The sequence below is a fragment of the Carassius gibelio genome, chromosome A24 (assembly GCF_023724105.1).
Source record: "Carassius gibelio isolate Cgi1373 ecotype wild population from Czech Republic chromosome A24, carGib1.2-hapl.c, whole genome shotgun sequence".
NCBI lineage: Eukaryota > Metazoa > Chordata > Actinopteri > Cypriniformes > Cyprinidae > Carassius > Carassius gibelio.
The window spans coordinates 24,382,217-24,405,179 of NC_068394.1; the positions used below are offsets into that span (position 1 = coordinate 24,382,217).

General features: G+C 39.0%; 1 long non-coding RNA gene across 1 annotated transcript; it reads left to right on the forward strand.

Annotated features, from left to right (window-relative positions):
• Positions 1-401: 401 nt before the first annotated feature.
• Positions 402-13,937, forward strand: LOC127946337 (uncharacterized). The gene is made up of 2 exons (XR_008151066.1): positions 402-2,062; positions 13,480-13,937. It is a non-coding gene; the product is annotated as an uncharacterized LOC127946337 (long non-coding RNA).
• The last annotated feature ends 9,026 nt before the right edge of the window (positions 13,938-22,963 follow it).

Sequence of the window (22,963 nt, forward strand, 5' to 3'; positions counted from 1 at the left end):
TTAGTCTCCAGCGCCAACATTTTACAGAACTGCCACTTTCCTGGAGTCTCCAGAATTACTCGGTGTCCGGCTCTGAGAGACTTAAGATCCCAAAAAATGATTTAATTAGAATACCATGAAGTATTGTGAAATACTATATATTAAGGCTTTATATATAGGCTTTATGAACAGATTAGAGTGACTCGTGAAGGACCAGCACCACCTCCTCTTGTTCGATGGTTTGAGGAGTATATCTTCCAGAATCCAGGATTAAGATTTAAGAGCTCATTTTTATTCCACCTCCTTTCCTGAAAGTCTGTCTTGCAGAATTGACTAAAAATTAACCTTCACATTATTTCCTAATTATTTTGCAATTCTTTTTGTCAGTTCTTCTTGACCTGTTTTTCTCTTCCAGCTTTCCTGGACTATTGTATAGCACTCATAAATGATTAAATAAAAAATAATGGTAGTTATTAAGATTGATATGGTTTGGAATTGGTAAAAAATGCTTGGAAAAAATCACAATAAAACAATGTTTTAATGTTTAAGTTTGGAATATTAACTGACGTGAATGAATGCTATATAAACATTGTTCATGTTAACATAATGTTTATGAATGGAATCTTATTGTAAAGTGTTACTAAAGTTATATATATATATTGTTCTGTGAATGTGATTTTAAAGTCTAGATGATTCGGATTAACCCTTTAACTGCCATATCCTTTAAAACCTCACTGCCAGAGGGATATTGTGAATGCATGTGCCCGCTGGGCACAGTTTACCTGATGCCACCGGGGTGGCGATGGCACTGGTGGCTTGAGCCCGCCATCGCTGCTTGCAGCTATATTTAGGGCTCAAGCCTGGAGGGCGAGAGCCCTATTGTTTTCCTTAGGATTATTTTTTATTATTATTATTATTATTAGGGCTCAAGCCTGGAGGGCGAGAGCCCTATTGTTTTCCTTAGGATTATTTGTTATTATTATTATTATTATTATTTATTCTTCTAATTTTTTTCCAAGGTTTCGGGGGCTTTTGGGGTCCTTAACATGCTTAAAAAGTCTTGAAAATTGGCACACACATTGGAACCTGCGGCCATTAGGGCCGGGCAGAGACTGATACACGGGCGTGGCACAGGGGCTCTACAGCGCCCCCTGGAATATGGAGGGCCATATATCATACATTCTTGCTCGTAGACGTATGAAACTCGGTACACATATAAATCTCATCAATCCAAACAACTTTTGTATTGCATATCATAGGCTCCGCCCAACAGGAAGTTGGCTATTTAGGGTTTAGTATTCAAATTTTTCGTCAAAGTTGTGGGGGCTTTGGGGGTCCTTAACATACTCAAAAACTCTTGAAAATTTGCGCACACTTTGGAATCTGTGGCCTTTAGGAGCCTGCAGAGGCTGGGACCCGGGCGTGGCACAGGGGCTCTACGGCGCCCCCTGGAACACAGTCAGAAATGTTGATGTATAGCTCACACATACTTGCACATATTCATATGAAACTCAGTACACATATAGATCTCATCGTGCCGAACAACTTTCGTATTGCATGTCATAGGCTCCACCCAACAGGAAGTCAGCTATTTAGAGTTATGTAAAAAGCGCATGCTCTGGAATTTGAAATACTTGTCATAGGTTTTTTTCTCGATTGCCGCCAAACTCGGTCAACATGATCTCAAGACACTGGGGATGAAAAATTGCCAGGGGATTTTTGATATCTCGAACGGTTTGCTCGTGGCGAGGCGTTGAAATTATGGCGAGAAATTAGAAACAGGAAGTGTCTAATACCATCCACATACATTTCCTGATTTTAATCAAACTTCATCAGATTATTCGTTGTATGATGTCGATCGCATATATGTGACTATTAGGAGTCAAAGTTATAGCGCCACCAACTGGCAGAAGGAAGTGTGTCATTTTCAAAATGATTTGAATTCAGCATCTTATTATTACTCGATTTGCTTCAAACTTCATCAGAATAATGTTAAAACACAGCTGATATAAATCTGCAAGGGGGATATTGATATCTAAAAAATTGTTGCCGTGGCAACATGTCAAACTGGAATACTTCTCAGGTGATTTTTGGGCATATAACATGCTTAGAATTTCATCAAACTCAGAACACATATCAGTATTAGTGACAGCTAGACACTGGCAAAAGTTCATAAGAGGGCGTGGAATAGGCACTCTATAGCGCCACCTTTTGTCAAAAGTGGGGGGGTTAGTTTTAGCTACAGACACCAAACTCAGTACAAAAATTGTTCTTATCAAGACGGACAACTTTCTAATTCACAGTCATCAGCTACGACCAACAGGAAGTCGGCTATTTTGATTTGAATGTGGATTATTTTTTACATTTAGCCGTGAATTAATGCATACTGCTCAGAGGAGAGTAACACTATACACACCAAACTTGGTCTACATGTTGAAAAAACATTGAGGAACTTAAATTGTGAATGGGTTTTGGATAACTTGGATGGTTTTGTCGTGGTGATTTTTTTAAATGACAATAAAGATGGAATTATTAATTTTCCTGCATTTTTAAATTCCAAACACTTCAAAACCTTTTTTCATACAGAAAAAAAAGTTATTCTGAGTAAATATGCATAGTTTCATGACTTTACAACACTGTATGGATAACAGAAAATTAAAAAACTGTCAGACATCTCATCTCACTCTGTCCATCTGTTTGAGTGTGTGTGTTCCATTGTCTGAGAGAAATAGCGCCCCTACAGGTGCAGTTACCGGACTAAAAAAGGGAGGAGACTGTCTTTTGGTTTCGATTTTAAATCGGTTAAAATACAAATAAATACTTGGATTTAATTCACAGTGACAAGCTAAACCAACATATATGATTATTATCAGGTCAGGGCTCATTAATAATTTATGTGTGGTCAGTGATACGTGAGAAACACGAGAGATGAATCACCGCTCTGAGCAGGAGCGTGTGGAATGATGAGCTCAGAAAAAACGAGTTTATTCTTGTTTTATAGCTATTAAAAATAAAGTATTGCAGCGATATCACACAATTCACCAATTAGAGCACACCAATAGCTAAATTAAGATGTTTTTGAACTGTTTGTGTGAAAATGAAATATTTGCGGCTGCCTACTGAAATCACTGCCTCCGATCAGCGCGCACAGTGTCTCAGAGCTCAAAACAAACGAATTTATTCTTGTTTAAGAGCTTTTTAAAATAAATTATTGCCATAAATGCACACAATACATCCATTATAACACAACACGAGCTAAATGCAGGTGTTTGTGACCCGTTTAAGTGTGCAAGACTATTTGAAAGCGCGACTGGCAGAATAACATATATCTCTCGAGCTGCAGGATTCTGCCTTTCGTCGTAAGAATGAACACATCACGGACAAGATTATTTCAAAATACATAATAGCTTGGCTAATATAAACGAAAACAGCCACGTGAACATAAACTGTTGAGAATTAAATCTGAAGTGGATCAACTGGATTTTAATATTAAGTGACCGCATATACCAGCTGCTTCTGTCTTCAATTTTAATCTATATAAAAAAATTAAACTCATTCATCTTGGCTGCTTTTTTAATGTGTGTACGTATTTATTTATTATTTTGCTCTAACAAGACTTAATCTATATTTAATTAAATCAATTACATTTTATTTTACATTTGATTTGTCCATTTCTGCATCTAAACGCCTAAAAACCTAAAACATGCTCTATTATACTATTGTTAGCAATTTCTTTATCGTCCAAGTTATCTGGTGTACACGCTTTTATTTTCATAATAAACTTGTTTGTTAGATTATACACAGTTATAGTGGTCTATAATAAATATTGACAGGTTTTATTCAAGATGTTTAGAATGATCGCCGCAGGCTAATTTTTTAAAATGTAAATCCAAAAAAAAAAAAAAAAAATTAAAAACATTGGAAAAGAATAACTTGTACTTTTTTATACATTTTGTATAGTTTCATAGTTTATGCATTATAGTTATAAAAACAAACAAATTTAGCCACTCACATAGAAATCTTAGGCCTTATCCTTTTCTGACAGTTTTAGGGATTTTTAAAAATCCTAAAAAACCTTATTTGTGCTGCAAATAATAATTTCAAACTAATTTGATACTGACCTCTGATATCCTGTGACATGATATTTATTTGAATTTACATAATCTCATGGATGTAACAGTAAATCTGTTCAGCTCACAGATCAAGACTAAGCTCTAATGCAAGCAGAACTTTCACAAATGCTTTTAGGTCAATAAAATCATTACAAAACACTTACAAATCATTTAAGGGATTTGATAACACTGTAAAATAATGTCTAATTTGTTAAGATTAGCAAATGCATTGATAACACTTTATAATAACTGCACTCATTAGTAAATAGTCAGTTCATGCTTCATAAAGCCTTGTCCCAATATTAATAGTCAATAGTAAGCAGTTTATAAATACAGCTATAAATAGCTTGTTCTTGGTTTATAAGCACATTTATTAAAAAGGAGAGTAGAGGGTCAGTTATCTTCCTATGAAAAAAATAAATAAAAAATAAACAAACAACAACACTGATTGATACAGAACTCATAAATGTTATTGTGGATTTATGATAAACTCAGCCTGTAAATGAATTCATTCTCCTCCAAGAAGACACAAGTAGTTCACACCAAACTGTTTTAACATGAACCCATATACTGAAGATGTTAAATTGCGAATGGGTTTAGGATACCTTAAATGGTGTGGCCATAGCGATTTATTAAAGTAACATAAAAAAATACAATAGTAATTTTACTATATCTTTAAAATTTTTAATTCCAACTCTTCATAATTTTTTATATACGTAGAAGTCATCATTTGAAGGAAGCACAGTAAGTTTCATAGCTTTATAATTTTCAAGAGCCAACATAAATTTAAAACTATCATAACATATAAATCAAGCTTGCAATTCTTAGTACCAATAATGGCCACCAGATGGAGCTATAGGATTACTTTTAAATAATTATTGTAGAAACAAGTATGATTTAAATCATTTATAGAAATCTTTCAAAGAAAAATAATATGAATTTTATGTATTTTACTGATAAAATGACATTCACTTAATTAGAATAACAAGCTGAAGTATTGTGAACTGTATATTAAGAATAATTCTTTATAGGCTTTATGGACAGATACGTTTTGAGTGACTTGAAGGATCAGCACCACATCCTCTTTTACCAGTTTAAAGAATGTATCTTACAGTACAGGTGCGGATGAATTTTGAATGGCTTGAATGGTTTTGTCGTGGTGATTTTTTAAAATATTAGTAAAAAAGTAACCAGTAAATGTCTTTTATTTTTTTAAGTGCAGCTTCTAAACACTTAAAAAAAATTTACACATAGAAGACAAGTCATTCTGAGGAAATATGCATAGTTTCATGACTATATAACATTATATGGATGATAGAAAATTAAAAAACTATCATAGATCTGATGTCACTCTGTCCCTCTGTCACTGTGGGTAATGTGTGTGTGTTTGTTTGTGTGTGTGTTAAGTGAATTAGGTGTGAAACTATCAGGGAGCATTTAGTCTCCAGTGCCAACATTTTACAGAACTGCCACTTTCCTGGAGTCTCAGAATTACAATGTGTCAGGTTCTGAGAAATCAAAGATTCCAAAAAATGATTTAATTAGAATACCATGAAGTATTGTGAAATACTATATATTAAGACTTTATATATAGGCTTTATGAACAGATTAGAGTGACTCGTGAAGGACCAGCACCACCTCCTCTTGTCCGATGGTTTGAGAAATACATTTTCCTGAATCCGGGATTAAGATTTAAGGAGCTCATTTTTATTCCACCTCCTTTCCTGAAAGTCTGTCTTGCAGAATTGACTAAAAATTAATCTTCACATTAATTCCTAATTATTTTGCAATTATTTTTGTCAGTTCTTCTTGACCTGTTTTTTTTTCTTCTTCTTCTTTTCTGACCTCATGACCCAGTCAGCATTTTTGTACAATGGTCAAATCTTAACTTATCCATTTCTGTATTGCATTTGTGTTTGATATTTCTCATGGGTATTTCATAATTTTCGACTTTGAGTTAAAAACGTTTGAGTTAAAACTCTTTTTTAGCGCATTTCATCTGTAAAAGAAAACATGCCTAATGATTCTGCACATGAATATAAGGAGTTTTTCTCTTCCAGCTTTCCTGGACTATTGTATAGCACTCATAAATTATTAAATAAAAAATAATGGTAGTTATTAAGATTGATATGGCTTGGAATTGGTAAAATGTGCTTGGAAAAAAAATCACAATAAAACAATGTTTTAATGTTTAAGTTTGGAATATTAAATGACATGAATGAATGCTATATAAATATTGTTCATGTTAACATAATGTTTATAAATGAAATCTTATTGTAAAGTGTTACTAAATATATATATATATATATATATTGTTCTGTGAATGTGATTTTAAAGTCTAGATGATTCGGATTAACCCTTTAACCGCCATACCCTTTAAAACCTCACTGCCAGAGGGATATTGTGAATGCATGTGCCCGCTGGGCACAGTTTACCTGATGCCACCGGGGTGGCGATGGCATTGGTGGCTTGAGCCCGCCATCGCTGCTTGCAGCTATATTTATTATTTTTTTCTAACGTTACGGGGGCTTTTGGGGTCCTTAACATGCTCGAAAACTCTTGAAAATTGGCACACAGATTGGAACCTGCGGCCATTAGGGTCGGGCAGAGACTGATACACGGGCGTGGCACAGGGGCTCTACAGCGCCCCCTGGAATACTGAGGGCCATATATCATACATACTTGCACGTAGACACATGAAACTCGGTACACATGTAGATCTCATTAAACCAAACAACTTTCGTACTGCATGTCATAGGCTCCGCCCAACAGGAAGTTGGCTATTTAGGGTTTATTATTCATATTTTTGGTCAAAGTTGTGGGGGCTTTTGGGGTCCCTAACATACTCAAAAACTCTTGAAAATTTGCACACACTTTGGAATCTGTGCCCTTTAGGAGCCTGCAGAGGCTGGGACCCGGGCGTGGCACAGGGGCTCTACGGCGCCCCCTGGAACACAGTCATAAATGTTGAGGTATAGCTCACACATACTTGCACATATTCATATGAAACTCAGTACACATATAGATCTCATTGTGCCGAACAATTTTCGTATTGCATGTCATAGGCTCCGCCCAACAGGAAGTCAGCTATTTAGAGTTATGTAAAAAGCGCATGCTCTGGAATTTGAAATACTTGTCATAGGTTTTTTACTCGTTTACCACCAAACTCGGTCAACATGATATCAAGACATTGGGGATGAAAAATTGCCAGGGGATTTTTGATATCTCGAACGGTTTGCTCGTGGCGAGGCGTTGAAATTATGGCGAGAATTGAGAAACAGGAAGTGTCTAATACCATCCACATACATTTCCTGATTTCAATCAAACTTCATCAAATTATTCATTGTATGATGTCGATCACATATATGTGACTATTAGGAGTCAGAGTTATAGCGCCACCAACTGGCAGCAGGAAGTGTGTCATTTTCAAAATGATTTGAATTCAGCATCTTATTTTTATTCGATTTGCTTCAAACTTCATCAGAATAATGTTAAAACACAGCCGATATGAATCTGCTGGGGGAAATTGGATATCTAAAAATATTGTTGCCGTGGCAACATGTCAAACTGGAATAATTCTCAGGTGATTTTGAGGCAAATAACATGCTTAGAATTTCATCAAACTCAGAACACATATCAGTATTAGTGACAGCTAGACACTGGCAAAAGTTCATAAGAGGGCGTGGAAGAGGCACTCTATAGCGCCACCTTTTGTCAAAAGTGGGGGGGTTAGTTTTAGCTACAGACACCAAACTCAGTACAAAAATTGTTCTTATCAAGACGGACAACTTTCTAATTCACAGTCATCAGCTACGACCAACAGGAAGTCGGCTATTTTGATTTGAATGTGGATTGTTTTTTTACATTTAGCTGTGAATTAATGCATACTGCTCAGAGGAGAGTAACACTATACACACCAAACTTTGTCTACATGTTGAAAAAACATTGAGGAACTTAAATTGTGAATGGATTTTGGATAGCTTGGATGGTTTTGTCGTGGTGATTTTTTTAAATGACAATAAAGATGGAATTATTAATTTTCCTGCATTTTTAAATTCCAAACACTTCAAAACCTTTTTTCATACAGAAAAAAAAGTTATTCTGAGTAAATATGCAGTTTCATGACTTTACAACACTGTATGGATAACAGAAAATTAAAAAACTATCAGACATCTCATATCTCTCTGTCCCTCTGTTTGAGTGAGTGTGCTTAGACTTCCATTGTCTGAGAGAAATAGCGCCCCTACAGGTGCAGTTACCGGACTTAAAAAGGGAGGAGACTGTCTTTTGGTTTCACTTTTAAATCGGTTAAAATACAAATAAATACTTGGATTTAATTCACACTGACAAGCTAAACCAACATATATGATTATTATTAGGTCAGGGCTTAATAATTGATGTGTGGTCAGTGATATGTGAGAAACAGGAGAGATGAATCACTGCTCTGAGCAGGAGCGTGTGGAATGACGAGCTCAGAAAAAAACGAGTTTATTCTTGTTTTATAGCTATTAAAAATAAAGTATTGCAGCGATATCACACAATTCACCAATTAGAACACACCAAGAGCTAAATTAAGATGTTTTTGAACTGTTTGTGTGAAAATGAAATATTTGCGGCTGCCTATCTGAAATCACTGCCTCTGATCAGCGCGCACAGTGTCACAAGTTCAAAACTAACTAATTTATTCTTGTTTAAGAGCTTTTTTAAATAACTTATTGCCATAAATGCACACAATACATCCATTATAACACAACACGAGCTAAATATAGGTGTTTGTGACCCGTTTAAGTGTGCAAGACTATTTGAAAGCGCGACTGGCAGAATAACATATATCTCTCTCTCGAGGATTCTGCCTTTCGTCGTAAGAACGAACACATCACGGACAAGATTATTTCAAAATACATAATAGCTTGGCTAATATAAACGAAAACAGCCACGTGAACATAAACTGTTGAGAAATAAATCTGAAGTGGATCTACTGGATTTTAATATTAAGTGACCGCATATACCTGCTTCTGTCTTCAATTTTAATCTATATAAAAAATTAAACTCATTAATCTTGGCTGCTTTTTTAATGTGTGTAGGTATTTATTTATTATTTTGCTCTAACAAGACTTAATCTATATTTAATTAAATCAATTACATTTTATTTTACATTTGATTTGTCCATTTCTGCATCTAAACGCCTAAAAACCTAAAACATGCTCTATTATATTATTGTTAGCAATTTCTTTATCGTCCAATTTATCTGGTGTACACACTTTTATTTTCATAATAAACTTGTTTGTTAGATTATACACAGTTATAGTGGTCTATAATAAATATTAACAGGTTTTATTCAAGCTGTTTAGAATGATTGCGTAGGCTAATTTTTTTTAAATGTAAATAAAAAATAAATAAATAAATAAATAAAAAACATTGGAAAAGAATAACTGTTGTACATTTTTATACATTTTGTATAATTTCATAGTTTATGCATTATAGTTATAAAAACAAATAAATTTAGCCACTCACATAGAAATCTTAGGCCTTATCCTTTTCTGACAGTTTTAGGGATTTTTAAAAATCCTAAAAAACCTTATTTGTGCTGCAAATAATAATTTCAAATTAATTTGATACTGACCTCTGACATCCTGTGACATGATATTTATTTGAATTTACATAATCTCATGGATGTTACAGTAAATCTGTTCAGCTCACAGATCAAGACTAAGCTGTAATGCAAGCAGAACTTTCACAAATGCTTTCAGGTCAATAAAATCATTACAAAACACTTACAAATCATTGAAAGGATTTAATAACACTGTAAAATAATGTCTAATTTGTTAACATTAGCAAATGCATTGATAACACTTTATAATAACTGCACTCATTAGTAAATAGTCAGTTCATGCTTCATAAAGCCTTGTCCCAATATTAATAGTCAGTAGTAAACAGTTTATAAATACAGCTATAAATAGCTTGTTCTTGGTTTATAAGCACATTTATTAAAAAGGAGAGTAAAGGGTCAGTTATCTTCCTATGAAAAATAAAAATAAACAAACAACAACACAGATTGATACAGAACTCAGAAATGTTACTGTGGATTTATGATAAAATCAGCCTGTAAATGAATTCATTCTCCTCTAAGAAGACATAAGTAGTTCACACCAAACTGTTTTAACATGAAGCCATATACTGAAGATGTTAAATTTCGAAAGGGTTTAGGATACCTTAAATGGTGTGGCCATAGCGCTTTATTAAAGTAACATAAAAAAATACAATAGTTATTTTACTATATCTTTAACATTTTTAATTCCAACTCTTCATAATTTTTTATATACGTAGAAGTCATCATTTGAAGGAAGCACAGTAAGTTTCATAGCTTTATCATTTTCAAGAGCCAGCATAAAATTAAAACTATCATAACATATAAATCAAGCTTGCAATTCTTAGTACCAATAATGGCCACCAGATGGAGCTATATGATTACTTTTAAATAATTATTGTAGAAACAAGTATAATGATTTAAATCATTTATAGAAATCTTTCAAAGAAAAATAATATGAATTTTATGTATTTTACTGATAAAATGACCCTCACTTAATTAGAATATCAAGCTGAAGTATTGTGAACTGTATATTAAGAATAATTCTTTATAGGCTTAGGGACAGATATGTTTTGAGTGACTCTTGAAGGATCAGCACCACATCCTCTTTTACCACTGTTTAAAGAATGTATCTTACAGTACAGGTGCGGATGAATTTTGAATGGCTTGAATGGTTTTGTCGTGGTGATTTTTTGAAATAACAGTAAAAAAGTAACCAGTAAATGTGTTTTATTGTTTTAAAGTGCAGCTTCTAAACACTTAAAAAAAATTGTACACATAGAAGACAAGTCATTCTGAGGAAATATGCATAGTTTCATGACTATACAACACTATATGGATGATAGAAAATTAAAAAAACTATCATACATCTGATGTCACTCTGTCCCTCTGTCACTGTGGGTAATGTGTGTGTGTGTGTGTTAAGTGAATTAGGTGTGAAACTATCAGGGAGCATTTAGTCTCCAGCGCCAACATTTTACAGAACTGCCACTTTCCTGGAGTCTCAGAATTACAATGTGTCAGGTTCTGAGAGATCTAAGATTCCAAAAAATGATTTAATTAGAATACCATGAAGTATTGTGAAATACTATATATTAAGACTTTATATATAGGCTTTATGAATAGATTAGAGTGACTTGTGAAGGACCAGCACCACCTCCTCTTGTCCGATGGTTTGAGGAATATATCTTCCAGAATCCGGGATTAAGATTTAGGAGCTCATTTTTATTCCACCTCCTTTCCTGAAAGTCTGTCTTGCAGAATTGACTAAAAATTTATCTTCACATTAATTCCTAATTATTTTGCAATTCTTTTTGTCAGTTCTTCTTGACCTGTTTTTTTTTCTTCTTCTTTTCTGACCTCATGACCCAGTCAGCATTTTTGTACAATGGTCAAGTCTTATCTTATCCCTTTCTGTATTGCATTTGTGTTTGATATTTCTCATGGGTATTTCATAATTTTCGACTTTGAGTTAAAATAGTTTGAGTTAAATCTCTTTTTTAGTGCATTTCATCTGTAAAAGAAAACATGCCTAATAATTCTGCACATGAATATAAGGAGTTTTTCTCTTCCAGCTTTCCTGGACTATTGTATAACACTCATAAATGATTAAATAAAAAATAATGGTAGTTATTAAGATTGATATGGTTTGGAATTGGTAAAATGTGCTTGGAAAAAAATCACAAAACAATGTTTTAATGTTTAAGTTTGGAATATTAACTGACATGAATGAATGCTATATAAATATTGTTCATGTTAACATAATGTTTATAAATGAAATCTTATTGTAAAGTGTTACTAAAAAAAAAAAAAAAAAAAATATATATATATATATATATATATATATATATATATATATATATATATATATATATATATATATATATATATATATATATATATATATATATATATAGTTCTGTGAATGTGATTTTAAAGTCTAGATGATTCGGATTAACCCTTTAACTGTCATATCCTTTAAAACCTCACTGCCAGAGGGATATTGTGAATGCATGTGCCCGCTGGGCACAGTTTACCTGATGCCACCGGGGGGGCGATGGCATTGGTGGCTTGAGCCCGCCATCGCTGCTTGCAGCTATATTTATTAGGGCTCAAGCCCAAAGGGCGAGAGGCCTATTGTTTTCCTTAGGATTATTAGGGCTCAAGCCTGGAGGGCGAGAGCCCTATTGTTTTCCTTAGGATTATTTTTTATTATTATTATTATTTTTTTCCAACGTTACGGGGGCTTTTGGGGTCCTTAACATGCTCGAAAACTCTTGAAAATTGGCACACACCTTGGAACCTGCGGCCATTAGGGCTGGGCAGAGACAGATATACGGGCGTGGCACAGGGGCTCTACAGCGCCCCCTGGAATACTGAGGGCCATATATCATACATACTTGCACGTAGACACACGAAACTCGGTACACATGTAGATCTCATCAAACCAAACAACTTTCGTACTGCATGTCATAGGCTCCGCCCAACAGGAAGTTGGTTATTTAGGGTTTAGTATTCATATTTTTCGTCAAAGTTGTGGGGGCTTTTGGGGTCCTTAACATACTCAAAAACTCTTGAAAATTTGCGCACACTTTGGAATCTGTGGCCTTTAGGAGCCTGCAGAGGCTGGGACCCGGGCGTGGCACAGGGGCTCTACGGCGCCCCCTGGATCACAGTCAGAAATGTTGATGTATAGCTCACACATACTCACACATATGCATATGAAACTCAGTACACATATAGATCTCATCGTGCCGAACAACTTTCGTATTGCATGTCATAGGCTCCGCCCAACAGGAAGTCAGCTATTTAGAGTTATGTAAAAAGCGCATGCTCTGGAATTTGAAATACTTGTCATAGGTTTTTTTGCAGATTGCCACCAAATTAGGTCAACATGATCTCAAGACATTGGGGATGAAAAATTGCCAGGGGATTTTTGATATCTCTAACGGTTTGCTCGTGGCGAGGTGTTGAAATTATGGCGAGAAATGAGAAACAGGAAGTGTCTAATACCATCCACATACATTTCCTGATTTTAATCAAACTTCATCAGATTATTCTTTGTATGATGTCGATCGCATATATGTGACTATTAGGAGTCAAAGTTATAGCGCCACCAACTGGCAGCAGGAAGTGTGTCATTTTCAAAATGCTTTGAATTCAGCATCTTATTATTACTCAATTTGCTTCAAACTTCATCAGAATAATGTTAAAACACAGCCTATATAAATCTGCTGGGGGGATATTGATATCTAAAAATATTGTTGCCGTGGCAACATGTTAAACTGGAATACTTCTCAGGTGATTTTGAGGCATATAACATGCTTAGAATTTCATCAAACTCAGAACACATATCAGTATTTATGATAACTAGACACTGGCAAAAGTTCATAAGAGGGCGTGGAAGAGGCACTCTATAGCGCCACCTTTTGTCAAAAGTGGGGGGGTTAGTTTTAGCTACAGACACCAAACTCGGTACAAAAATTGTTCTCATCAAGACGGACAACTTTCTAATTCACAGTCATCAGCTACGATCAACAGGAAGTCAGCTATTTTGATTTGAATGTGGATTTTTTTTTTTACATTTAGCTGTGAATTAATGCATACTGCTCAGAGGAGAGTAACACTATACACACCAAATTTTGTCTACATGATGCCAAAACATTTTAAACAACTTAAATTGCCAATAGATTTTGGATAGCTTGAACGGTTTTGTCTCTGTGATTTTTTTTAAATGACATTAAAAATGGAATTATTAATTTTCCTGCATTTTTTAATTCCAAACACTTCAAAACCTTTTTTCATACAGACAAAAAGTCATTCTGAGTAAATATGGATAGTTTCACGACTTTACAACACTGTATGGGTAACAGAAAATTAAAAAACTGTCAGACATCTCATCTCACTTCTGTCCCTCTGTTTGAGTGTATGTGCTTAGACTTCCATTGTCTGAGAGAAATTGCGCCCCTACAGGTGCAATTAACGGAGTTTTAGTTTCTCTTTTAAATCGGTTAAAATACAAATAAATACTTAGATTTAATTCACACTGACAAGCTAAACCAACATATATGATTATTACCGGGTCAGGGCTCATTAATAATTGATGTGTGGTCAGTGATACGTGAGAAACAGGAGAGATTAATCACTGCTCTGAGCAGGAGCGTGTGGAATGACGAGCTCAGAAAAAACGAGTTTATTCTTGTTTCATAGCTATTAAGAATAAAGTATTGCAGCGATATCACACAATTCACAAATTAGAACACACCAAGAGCTAAATTCAGATGTTTTTGAACTGTTTGTGTGAAAATTAAATATTTGTGGCTGCCTATCTGAAATCACCGCTCCGATCAGCGCGCACAGTGCCACAAGTTCAAAACTAACAAATTTATTCTTGTTTAAGAGCTTTTTAAAATAAAATATTGCCATAAATGCACACAATACACACATTATAACACAACAAGAGCTAAATACAGGTGTTTGTGACCCGTTTAAGTGTGCAAGACTATTTGAAAGCGCGACTGGCACAATAACATATATCTCTGGAGCTGCAGGATTCTGCCTTTCGTCGTACGAACGAACACATCACGGACAAGATTATTTCAAAATACATAATAGCTTGGCGAATATAAACGAAAACAGCCACGTGAACATAAACTGTTGAGAAATAAATCTGAAGTGGATCTACTGGATTTGAATATTAAGTGACCGCATATACCAGCTGCTTCTGTCTTCAATTTTAATCTATATATATAAAAAAGGAGACTCATTTGTCTTGGCTGCTTTTTTAATGTAGCGTATTTATTTATTTACTTTTTTATACATTTTGTATAATTTCATAGTTTATGTATTACGATTATAAAAACAAAAATAAATTTAGCCACTCACATAGAAATATCTTAGGCCTTATCCTTTTCTGACAGTTTTAGGGATTTTAAAAAATCCTAAAAAACCTTATTTGTGCTGCAAATAATAATTTCAAACTCATTTGATACTGACCTATGACATCCTCTGACATGCTATTTATTTGAATTTACATAATGTCATGGATGTAACAGTAAATCTGTTCAGCTCACAGATGAAGACTAAGCTGTAATGCAAGCAGAACACTTATAAATCATTTAAGGATTTGATAACACTGTAAAATAATGTCTTATTTGCTAACATTAGTAAATGCATTGGTAACACTTTATAATAACTGCACTCATTAGTAAATAGTCAGTTTGTGCTTTATAAAGTCTTGTCCCAACATTAATAGTCATTAGTAAGCAGCTTATAAATACAGCTATAAATAACTTTTTCTTGGTTTATAAGGACATATTTTAAAAAGGAGAGTAAAGGGTCAGTTATCTTCCTAAGAAAACTAAAACTAAAAATAAACAAACACAACACAGATTGATACAGAAATATTTATTTCAATATGCAATAAAAGGAAACTGTACACTTGAATTATATATATATATATATATATATATATATATATATATATATATATATATATATATGTGTGTGTGTTGGTATGTGGGAAGCACAGTTTTTGAGTGCACTGTAGACTTGCTCTCCAGGTGGATTCTGGTTGTATGCAGTCCATAAGGTATGGCTTTGTGTGTACATGTGAACAAGGAGAGGACACAAGACGTTTGAGATCATTTTTAATGGAGTTCAAGTAATAAAGAAAGACATTTGTTATGCATCTACATCCGTCTGCATGGACTCTGTACGTGTTTTAAACTTGCTAACCCCTATTATCAACGGCATTGGAAAGCCAATACACACACACAAACACATGTATATATATATATATACTTGATAAAAAAAAAAAAAAAAAAAAAAAAATATATATATATATATATATATATATATATATATATATATATATATATATATATATATATATTTTTTTTTTTTTTTTTTTTTTTTTTTTATCAAGTGTACAGCTGTACAGTTTCTTTTTATCCATCTTGAAAAAATATTTCTGTGTTCTGTATCCCTCTGTGTTGTTTTTGACTTTTTAGTTTGGTAGATGAATGTTCCTTTAAATCTCTGTCACGGTTGGGTTTGGGAAAACACAAAGAGAGGGTAGATCCAAATGCAGGTAAGGGTTTTTATTTAAACAGAGGGGTAACTACAAAAATAAACAGTCATGAGAGACAAACGTAACCAAAAGAGGGAACCGGATGAAACGGGGAACTCGGAAGAATGAGAAGGTAGAGGAAGTCTCGGGGGAACGAGAGCATGAGACACATAGGGTAAGGACTCCATGATGACAACAGAGAAAGACAGCTCTATATAGGGAAACTAATGACAGAGTATTGTCAACACCTGTGCGATTCTAATTGGAGTGCAATTACTGTGAAGACACAACCAGACTAGCGGAATTAAAGTGCCTATGGTGAAGTGCCTAAGGGGAAGTGAGCTCACTAGGGAACACCCAGGAAAACAAAGACTGGCAGCGTGACATTACCCCCTCCCTACGGAGCAGCTACCAGATGCTCCACCTAAACCCAGGAAAACCCCAACAGAAAAAGAGGCAGGAGGGAGGTGGAACGGCGGCGGACCAGGGGGAGGGACGGAGGGACAGAAAACAGGGACAGGAGCAACCAGGAGGAATGGAAAGGTGCAACACAAAACAAGGAGTCCAGGAGGGAGGCGGACAGGTGGAGGCTCAGGGGGAGGGAAGGAGGGCCAGACTAAACTAAAAGGAACAGACAGAAACAGAACTCAAAAAACACAAAACATAAGTCCATGAAGGGCATGTTGAGGCGTCCACCAGGACGGAGCAGATGACCACCACATCTTTGTGGTCGAGGCCGGAGTTCACCAGGGCGGAGCGGAAGACCACCACGTCTTTGTGGTCGAGGCCGGAGTCCACCAGGGCGGAGCAGAAGACCACCACGTCCTCATGGTCACCGCCGGAGTCCCCCAGAGCGGAGCGGACGACCACCACGTCCTCGTGGTCACCGCCCGAGTCCCCCAGGGTGGAGCGGACGACCACCACGTCCTCGTGGTCACCGCCAGAGTCCCCCAGGGCGGAGTAGAAGACCACCACGGCCTTGTGGTCACCGCCTCGGGAACTGTATCGGGCACCGCCTCTGGAACAGCCTCGGGCACCGCCTCGGGAACTGTATCGGGCACCGCCTCGGGAACAGCATCGGGCACCGCCTCGGGAACTGCATCGGGCACCGCCTCGGGAACTGCATCGGGCACCGCCTCGGGAACAGCCTCGGGCACCGCCTCGGGAACAGCATCGAGCACCGCCTCGGGAACTGCATCGGGCACCGCCTCGGGAACAGCATCGGGCACCGCCTCGGGAACTGCATCGGGCACCGCCTCGAGAACTGCATCGGGCACCGCCTCGGGAACTGCATCGGGCACCGCCTCGGGAACAGCATCAAGCATCGCCTCGGGAACAGCATCGAGCACCGCCTCGGGAACTGCATCGGGCACCGCCTCGGGAACTGCATCGGGCACCGCCTCGGGAACTGCATCGGGCACCGCCTCGGGAACCGCATCGGGAACTGCATCGGGCACCGCCTCGGGAACAACATCGAGCACCGCCTCGGGAACAGCATCGAGCACCGCCTCGGGAACTGCATCGAGCACCGCCTCGGGAACAGCATCGAGCACCGCCTCGGGAACTGCATCGGGCACCGCCTCGGGAACAGCATCGGGCACCGCCTCGGGAACAGCATCGGGCACCGCCTCGGGAACTGCATCGGGCACCGCCTCGGGAACAACATCGAGCACCGCCTCGGGAACAACATCGAGCACCGCCTCGGGAACTGCATCGGGCACCGCCTCGGGAACAGCATCGGGCACCGCCTCGGGAACTGCATCGGGCACCGCCTCGGGAACAGCATCGGGCACCGCCTCGGGAACAGCATCGGGCACCGCCTCGGGAACTGCATCGGGCACCGCCTCGGGAACTGCATCGGGCACCACCTCGGGACCAGCATCGGGCACCGCCTCGGGAACCGCATCGGGCACCGCCTCGGGAACAGCATCGGGCTCCGCCTCGGGAACAGCATCGGGAACTGCATCGGGCACCGCCTCGGGAACTGCATCGAGCACCGCCTCGGGAACAGCATCGGGCCCCGCCTCGGGAACAGCCTCGGGCACCGCCTCGGGCATCGCCTCGGGAACTGCATCGGGCACCGCCTCGGGAACAACATCGAGCACCGCCTCGGGAACAACATTGAGCACCGCCTCGGGAACAGCATCGAGCACCGCCTCGGGAACTGCATCGGGCACCGCCTCGGGAACAGCATCGGGCACCGCCTCGGGAACTGCATCGGGCACCGCCTCGGGAACTGCATCGGGCACCGCCTCGGGAACAACATCGAGCACCGCCTCGGGAACTGCATCGGGCACCGCCTCGGGAACAGCATCGGGCACGGCCTCGGGAACTGTATCGGGCACCGCCTCGGGAACAGCATCGGACACCGCCTCGGGAACTGCATCGGGCACCGCCTCGGGAACTGCATCGGGCACCGCCTCGGGAACAGCCTCGGGCACCGCCTCGGGAACAGCATCGAGCACCGCCTCGGGAACTGCATCGGGCACCGCCTCGGGAACAGCATCGGGCACCGCCTCGGGAACAACATCGAGCACCGCCTCGGGAACAACATCGGCCACCGCCTCGGGAACTGCATCGGGCACCGCCTCGGGAACTGCATCGGGCACCGCCTCGGGAACTGCATCGGGCACCGCCTCGGGAACAGCATCGGGCATTGCCTCGGCCTCTCGAACAGCATCGAGCACCTTCTCGGGAACAGCCTCGGCCTCGGAAACAGCATCGGGCACCGCCTCGGGAACTGCATCGGGCACCGCCTCGGAGACTGCATCGGGCACCGCCTCGGCCTCCGGAACATTAGCGGGCACCGCATCGGGAACGGCCTCGGCCGCCGCCTCGGCCTCCGGAACAGCAGCGGGCACCGCATCGGGAACAGCCTCGGCCACCGCCTCCGGAACAGCAGCGGGCACCGCATCGGGAATGGCCTCATGGACGGCAGCCGCCCGCTCGGGAACGTTCTCCGGGTCCTGAGGAACAGTAGCTGCCTGTCTCCTCCTCCGCCCTCTACGATGGAGAGTCGGTGGCGTTGAGTCGGCCATCTTGTGCTGTGGTGCTGGGCTGGTGGCCATCTTGAGCTGTGGCGCTAGGCTGGCGGCCATCTTGGGCTGTGGGGCTGGGCTGGTGGCCATCTTGGGTTGTGGGGCTGAGCTGGCAGCCTTGTCTGGAAACTCTGGTGTGGTTGTTGCATTCCACTGAGCACGATGGTGCAGGTAATTGGTAAACCCCCAAAAGTCCAGGATCTCTAACCCCTTCATCTCCCATTGAGGTAAAGGATCATCCAGGCAATTATTAAACCAATCCTTTAGTGCTGCATCATTGTAACCTAACCCGACTGCCAAAGTCCAAAACAATTGCGCCAGGCCACCCACCTCCCTTCCCTCTTGATGAAGGGTGGTTAAGTTCCGGAATCTCCCCCTCCGTTCCTCCATGGTGGCTGGGGAACCGATTCGAAATCTCACACCGCTGGATCTAGGCATGATGGAGTCCTTCTGTCACGGTTGGGTTTGGGAAAACACAAAGAGAGGGTAGATCCAAATGCAGGTAAGGGTTTTTATTTAAACAGAGGGGTAACTACAAAAATAAACAGTCATGAGAGACAAACGTAACCAAAAGAGGGAACCGGATGAAACGGGGAACTCGGAAGAATGAGAAGGTAGAGGAAGTCTCGGGGGAACGAGAGCATGAGACACATAGGGTAAGGACTCCATGATGACAACAGAGAAAGACAGCTCTATATAGGGAAACTAATGACAGAGTATTGTCAACACCTGTGCGATTCTAATTGGAGTGCAATTACTGTGAAGACACAACCAGACTAGCGGAATTAAAGTGCCTATGGTGAAGTGCCTAAGGGGAAGTGAGCTCACTAGGGAACACCCAGGAAAACAAAGACTGGCAGCGTGACAATCTCATTTGTGAATGATTTAAATGTATAAATAGTCTTTGCTTTAGATGAGCTCACAAAGGACTGTCACCATTAGGACTCCCTATGCATAGGGCCCGGGATCTTGTGCAGCGCCCCTGCTGACAACTAGAATAATGTTATAATACTTAAAGTATGAAAATACAATGATTGAACTTTATAGCTTAAGAACAAAACATTTATAGCTGTATTTATGAACTGTTTAATAATGCCTATTAAAGGAGTGCTATTATTATTTTTCAAATTTAGTTATACTGTAATGTTGTTGTTTCAGCATAAAAAAAAGCTCTGCAAAGTTACTAAGCTGAAAGTCCAATTCAAAAGGAGATATTTTATTTAACAAAAAACACTTTTTAAAAACTATAATGAACAAATTGTTTGGACTACAACAAATATTGTCCGGGATTTGTGATTTCACAAATATGGACGAATGGGATGAGAATTGGTTGAGCTGCACTATAGAAAGCAACGAGTGTGATACATATGTAGTTGACCATGAAGCCTGGAAGAGAAAAACAAAACTCCTTATATTCAGGTGTGAAGAATTATTAGGCATTTTTTCCTTTACTGATAAAATAAGCCCAAAAAAAAGGTTTAACTCAGATTGAAAAATGTGTTTCTAAAGTTATATATATTGTTCTGTGAATGTGATTTCAAAGTCTAGATGATTCGGATTAACCCTTTAACTGCCGTATCCCTTAAAACCTGACTGCCAGAGTGCTATTGTGAATGCATGTGCCCGCTTGGCACAGTTTACCTGATGCCACAGGGGTGGTGTTGCACTGATGGCTTGAGCCCGCCATCGCTGCTTGCAGCTATATTTTTTTATTATTATTATTATTATTATTATTATTATTATTATTTTTTTCCAACGTCTCGGGGGCTTTTGGGGCCCTTAACATGCTTAAAAAGTCTTGAAAATTGGCACACAGATTGGAACCTGCGGCCATTAGGGCCGGGCAGAGACTGATACACGGGCGTGGCACAGGGGCTCTACAGCGCCCCCTGGAATATGGAGGGCCATATATCATACATTCTTGCTCGTAGACGTATGAAACTCGGTACACATATAAATCTCATCAATCCAAACAACTTTTGTATTGCATATCATAGGCTCCGCCCAACAGGAAGTTGGCTATTTAGGGTTTAGTATTCAAATTTTTCGTCAAAGTTGTGGGGGCTTTTGGGGTCCTTAACATACTCAAAAACTCTTGAAAATTTGCGCACACTTTGGAATCTGTGGCCTTTAGGAGCCTGCAGAGGCTGGGACCCGGGCGTGGCACAGGGGCTCTACGGCGCCCCCTGGAACACAGTCAGAAATGTTGATGTATAGCTCACACATACTTGCACATATTCATATGAAACTCAGTACACATATAGATCTCATCGTGCCGAACAACTTTCGTATTGCATGTCATAGGCTCCGCCCATCAGGAAGTCAGCTATTTAGAGTTATGTAAAAAGCGCATGCTCTGGAATTTGAAATACTTGTCATAGGTTTTTTGCTCGATTGCCGCCAAACTTGGTCAACATGATCTCAAGACACTGGGGATGAAAAATTGCCAGGGGATTTTTGATATCTCGAACGGTTTGCTCGTGGCGAGGCATTGAAATTATGGCGAGAAATGAGAAACAGGAAGTGTCTAATACCGTCCACATACATTTCCTGATTTTAATCAAACTTCATCAGATTATTCGTTGTATGATGTCGATCGCATATATGTGACTATTAGGAGTCAAAGTTATAGCGCCACCAACTGGCAGAAGGAAGTGTGTCATTTTCAAAATGATTTGAATTCAGCATCTTATTATTACTCGATTTGCTTCAAACTTCATCAGAATAATGTTAAAACACAGCCGATATAAATCTGCAAGGGGGATATTGATATCTAAAAAATTGTTGGCTTGGCAACATGTCAAACTGGAATACTTCTCAGGTGATTTTGAGGCAAATAACATACTTAGAATTTCACAAAACTCTGAACACACATCAGTATTTCTGATAGGAACTAAAATTGTGAATGGATTTTGGATAGCTTGAATGGTTTTGCCGTGGTGATTTTTTTAAATGACCTTACAAAGGGAATCATTATTGTATTTTTAAATTGCAGCTTCCAAACACGTCAAATAATTTTTTCATACAGATGAAAAAGTCATTCTGAGGAAATATGCATAGTTTCACTACTTTACAACACTGTATGGATAACAGAAAATTAAAAAACTGTCAGACATCTCATCTCACTCTGTCCCTCTGTTTGAGTGTGTGTGCTTAGACTTCCATTGTCTGAGAGAAATAGCGCCCCTACAGGTTCAATTCCCGAACTTTTACTTTCACTTTTAAATCGGTTAAAAATACAAACAAATACTTAGATTTAATTCACACTGACAAGCTAAACCAACATATCTGATTATTACCGGTTCAGGGCTCATGGATAAATTATTTCTGGCCAGAGATATGTGAGAAATAGGAGAGATGAATCACCGCTGTGATCACGAGAGTCTGGAGTAAAGAGCTCAGAAAAAACGAATTTATTCCTGTTTTAAAGCTTTTAAAAATAAATTATTACAGCGATATCACACAATCAACCAATTAGAACACACCAAGAGCTAAATTAAGATGTTTTTGAACTGTTTGTGTGAAAATGAAATATTTGCAGCTGCCTATCTGAAATCACCGCCTCCGATCAGCGCGTACAGTGTCCAGCTCAAAACAAACGAATTTATTCTTGTTTAAGAGCTTTTTTAAATAAAATATTACCACAAATGCACACAATAAACCCATTGTAACACAA